Source organism: Priapulus caudatus, unplaced genomic scaffold, assembly GCF_000485595.1.
Source record: "Priapulus caudatus unplaced genomic scaffold, Priapulus_caudatus-5.0.1 Scaffold1896, whole genome shotgun sequence".
NCBI lineage: Eukaryota > Metazoa > Priapulida > Priapulimorpha > Priapulimorphida > Priapulidae > Priapulus > Priapulus caudatus.
The window spans coordinates 1-5,895 of record NW_014578957.1 but is presented as its reverse complement, the minus strand read 5'-3'; positions in this window follow the sequence as shown (position 1 = coordinate 5,895).

Below are 5,895 nucleotides of genomic sequence, written 5' to 3'. Positions count from 1 at the left end.
CATCGGTTACTTGGGTCCAACCGATGATCGATTACAAAATTACAACCGATTGACAACACTAGTGGTGCATGTATATCTGCACTACGTGGTGGGTTGCATTGGTGGGATCGTAGAATAAATCGACACTGTGCCTGCCAATTTTTGTGACTTTTCCCCCTGTAAGCTATGTATGGAGTTAAACTGTTGATCTTCGTATTTCGCGAGAAGACATGAACTGTCATTTTTGGGATTTTTGAGAGGGTGCAACTGCCTTTGACCCTTCAGTGTGCAGATTATGTGCTTTGATAATATTGATAGTTTTGAATGGTGTATTATTCAATAAATTTCGTGCAATTAGTTAGACAGTCGAGGAGCAATTATTTCATAAGTCAGATGTTTTCATAACGTTTTTTACGAGGTTTTAATATGCATAGTAAATTCCATTATTAAGCGATGTACACTGCACAGCAGGTAAAATGTACAACGTGATTGGACAATGTTCTACTAACTTGAGTGTGCAGCAACTTTCTGGCTTGACGGACATGCGCCCCCGTTATTGCGCACAGCGCGCGGCTAAGCCGCGCCCCCCCCAGCGAATACGCTGCCCCCTTATTGTCCTCTTAGACAGATTAACCTGAATCGCTCTAAAAATGAACTCCGCGAAAATGGGGCGGAATCCAACCGACCTCCAAACGGCCCCTATAAATTTTTGGCGGTGGCGCGCCTTACGGGTAACACATAGTGGCTCCTACAAGAAACCCCAAGAAATGCTGTCACTCAGCGACCACGCGCTCGCTCATTCGCCGCTACGCGATGACGTGGGCTACTGCCGAGTATAGCGTCATGTCTATCACAGAGGTTTTAACGAAGTCTGCTATGGCGCTCCACGTGGGCTGGCGCAGTCTAGATGCTACCTCCAAAACCGCAGTCGCGGCGCCTGGCTGCGTACGTGGCAAGTTTTTACCAACCTAACCCCGCGCTGCCCGTGGCGACGGCACGTCGTGCGAGCACGTGCTGGCGTGGCCGTGCCAGTTTTTACACGTGGATACTTGCAAAGCAGCAGCAGCAGCAAGAAATACTGGCCCATGCAGCAGCAGCAAGAAATACTCGTCCCTGCTGCAGCGCGCCCCTGGAGCAACAAAGCAGCAGCAGCAGCAAATGCCCCCACCCAAGGCCGCCGTAGCTGAGCCGGTGTAGGTGTGACGAAAACTGCGCGATGTTACGCTGCCCGGTATACGGATTCGCGCGCCCGCCCTCCTTCGGCGCGCGAATTCGTATAGCGGGCAGCGCGAGATGCTACATACAACACCCCGCGGTCGAGTGCGCCCAGCTCCCGCGGAAGTGCGCGGCTTAACCGCTCTCGGCGGTCGGGGAACAACGCATCTTTTGCGAAACGCCATCTTGCACCCGGTCTCTCTGGATTCCTGTATGTATTCTTGATTTAAATCTGTCATCTGCCCATAACCGTGAACTTTCGTGCATTATCCTCCCCAGCACGTCGCGCACTCTGTTCTAGATGTAACTTACATCATAACTTATAAAATCACCTTATTAATCTTAAGCTGGGTTTACACTACCGACTTTATGTTGTCGAATTGGCGAGTTGGACTAATTTTGCCGTTCGGTAACTCTGAGTTTGCGAAAATAGAACATGTTCTAATCTCCCAACTAGTTGCTATCGACCAGTTGCTCGCACGACTTTTGCGTTTACACTGCCGATTGTCGGTTGTCTAGTTGGGAAGTTGGTCCAATTCGCCAACATAAAGTCGGTAATGTAAGCTCATCTTTACACGTCCTTCCGGACTGTGACCAACTATAGATAACCAACTAACCAACTAACCAACTAACCGGACTGTGACCAACTAAGACTGTTTGACTTGTGCTCCACAAAACGTTGATAACGTACAAGATCGCTAAAATCACTATAGGATTGGAAACGGAAATCAGAAACGGGAAACGGAATCGGAAATCACTGCACAAGAACGCGAGAATGGCTTCCGCGTCGATATCTGCGTGCGCTCACTGCAAGCGTCCCCCATTTACGCCGACACGCAGCGGACTTAACGTGCGATCGGAGGGGGCGGGTTGATGCGGGGGTTCACAGCAACAGTCTTCTTCTCCGCCGGTGCTTGCAGAACGCGGTGACGAGAACCACGAAGGCGATCGACGGCAGCAGGGTCGCGCATAGTATCAGCATTATGGTCGCGACGCTCAGCCCCTGCGCAGAGTGGTCGCTTTCGAACTGCGAGGCGAGGCCGCTGATCCTTGGGTGGCTCAGTTCCACCTTCACGTCGTTGTAGCCGCCGCCGCCGCCGCCGCCGATGAGACCCTCGCCGTCCCGAGTCGCGGTGGTCAAGTCGAGTGGACGCGTCCATCGCGGCTTCGGAATAGAAAGCAGTCGCCTCGGCGAATAACCATACTGACCGGTGCTGCTGTCTTGACCGCTGGACACCGCCGCGCGTTGTTGGAAGACCTTGCTGGGTGTCGTCGCCGAGGCAAACGCTCGGATGCGCTTTTCGCTAGCGGAATGCGTTCCCCGCTGACCCAACGCGTCGTCGCCATGCGCGATCACCATGACGACGTCGTCGGGTTCGCGAAGCGACGCAGCGGCGATAACGGGGTCGTAACCGGGTGCCCCCTGGTGGTCGTCGACGTATACCTTTCCTTCGAGGTTTGCGCTGAACTGCCACTGCAGAAGCATCGAGTCTTGAGCCAACGCGCGAGACGTTTTCGGCGACTCCCCGCCTCTGCCGGCAACGCAGCGTAGACAGAGAATGATGCTCCCCGTCTGTACCACCGCAGTGGCGCCTCCTAGCGATGGGACGCTCCACCCAGCGGTGGTCGCTGACCACGTGATGCGGTGCGTCGTTGCCATCAAACGCACGCACGACCTCTGGTGGTCGTTCCCATCATAGGTGGCGCGCGTAAATTCGCTGGGCGAATCGACGCGCACCTCTGCATTAGCCGATCCGCACGCGTGGACGATGGCTGGTGTGGTGTCCGGGTAGGCACGCGAGTGAACCGAAGAGATCAGTGCTATGATGGCGAGCACTGGCACCACGCGGGCGTCCATGTCCTTAACTGTTCGCTACTACTACAGAAGCTACTGCTGTGCGGTGTGCCACACGACGGTCTGAGCCCAGCATTCGTGTGCGTCGCCTCACGTTTCTCGATTCTGGTTGCGCGTAGTGACAGGTTAGAAGCGTTTAGATGCGTATCTATTTCGCAGACACAGTCGCCCGAGTGCTAAACAGTGCCGCCGGTACTACATACTGCTGCCCTCTCTCTCTCTCTCTCACGCACACACATGGACAACCTATGGACTCGAGATAGCTCTTAAGCAAACATGAGGTCGCAACTGCGCGTGGACTCTTTGCAAACCTGATTGATAGCCGTGTTGTAATGTCAGTAATACATATAAAGAGAGATAAAGCGGATATATATAGTGACTGTGGTTGTCAAGGTCGATTTATGAAAAAACTTTCAGTGCAAATATCTAGAATAGTATAGGAGCAACAGTGATACAGCATCATCGTGTCAATATTGCCCCCTCCCCCGTGACAAGTTGTAGCTCCATGTATTTTTAGGTGGTAGAGGTGAAATTTATTGTCGTATTTACGCAGCTGATTAATACAGTCAGCTGAATACTGCGATGTCTCAATTGGTTGAGTGCCTCGCCTCGCATGTGCGAAGGTCCGGGTATCAACTCCCGCCGCGCTCATACCAAAGACTTGAAAAAGTGGCTAGCACACGCCTTCTCTGGCTTTAGCAGTTCAGCAATAGAGATAGAGTGTGGCAGCTAACTCGAGTGCTACCAGGCTAGTGGACTAAATCCCCGTAGCTTGCCTAGCATTTACTGTGAAAGCAGGCTGCGGGGCCTCAGGGTTACTGAAACGGAGATAGCCACCTGCCCTATTGCGCCATGTGACTATGCGATATGCGTATCAAGGCGCCGGCCAGGGAATGGATTTTAATGATAATTAAAAATGAATACTCCAAATCCTCCAACTGAGTCATGTAAAAGCATACTTTAGCTCCCTCCCCCCCCCCCCGCACCGTACATGCATGATGGGTTAGGGTTATGATTAGCGGTTAGGATTACGCCCGGGGTAATTGTGGTATAATCAGGATGGTTATGATAAGGGTTGCGCTGTGTGTATGTGAAGTACGGCAGTATATTCGAGCCCTACGTAAATAGCTATCTAAAAATGCTTTATAAGCTTACAAACAAATAATTTCTTGCTCACTAGAATGGTATGCAGTGAATGATCAATTCACCTATTTTCATTGGGTATGAGGCATGAGTACTACCAGCTGCTCGGGTTGCAATGTATGGTATAATGTATATAATTACAACGTATGGGAATATTATGTGAATTCGGGAAACATTTTGTGAGAAGTACTGTCACATATCGAACTAGACAGAGGGCACTCACGGAGAGTGCATACCTCTGCCAGCATGTAACATGTATGTGTATAACTGCTGGTTCGCCCTAAGGCGAGCTGCTGCTGACTCGACGCTGAGCCTATAAAGGTTGAGGCTGGCTGTCCTGATCATCTCGCGAACAACTAGGGCTACACACACACACGAACACACACCACGAACATCACACCACGAGACCGATTACATTACCTCCTTGGCGGAGGTAAACACATGCATATTTCTAAACGCCCGTCTTCGGAGTAAAGATTATGGTAAAAGAGTAATTTCAGAGTAGAGCTTTTTAGCCCATGCCAAAATTAAGCACAGCAGTGATGCTAGTGGAAAATATTTCCAATCCTGAATAACTACAATTTTACTAGCAGAAAAAGTGACAGTGGCTGTGGCAGCGATAGTAGCCATTGGACTGGTGCTGTTGCTCACTGCACACATACGACGATACAATTTTCACAACCTGAATTTCATTCTTATTTCAGAGCGCAGCGGCTATAATTCTGCAGATGAGCAGCCTTGCTCCTGCTGACGCGGCGTTGGGCAATCGGCGTGTTCTACACGGTCAGAACGGCATTCGTGGGATGCAATAGTCGTCAGCCCTGAAAAAGTACCACGCCACCTGCTGACGGTAAAGCTGTGTTACCTTCCTACTCTATGCTTCCATCTTACTCTATGCTTTCAGATACTTATGCTCTATACCTTCCTACTCTATGCTTCCATATACTTATGCTCTATACCTTGCTACTCTATGCTTCCATATACTTATGTTTTATACCTTCCTACTCTATGCTTCCAGATACTTATGCTCTATACCTTCCTACTCTATGCTTCCAGATACTTATGTTCTATACCTTCCTACTCTATGCTTCTATACTTATGTTCTATACCTTCCTACTCTATGCTTCCATATACTTATGTTTTATACCTTCCTACTCTATGCTTTCAGATACTTATGTTCTATACCTTCCTACTCTATGCTTCCAGATACTTATGCTCTATACCTTCCTACTCTATGCTTCCAGATACTTATGTTCTATACCTTCCTACTCTATTCTATACGCTCTAACTCCTATGCTTCCAGATACTTATGCTCTATACCTTCCTACTCTATGCTTCCAGATACTTATGACTACTCTATACCTTCCTACTCTATGCTTTAAGATACTTATGTTCTATACCTTCCTACTCTATGCTTTCAGATACTTATGCTCTATACCTTCCTACTCTATGCTTTCAGATACTTATGTTCTATACCTTCCTACTCTATGCTTTCAGATACTTGTGCTCTATACCTTCCTACTCTATGCTTCCAGATACTTGTGCTCTATACCTTCCTACTCTATGCTTCTATACTTATGCTCTATACTTTCCTACTCTGTGCTTCCAGATACTTATGTTCTATACTTTCCTACTCTATGCTTCCATATACTTATGTTCTATACTTTCCTACTCTATGCTTCCAGATACTTATGTTCTATACT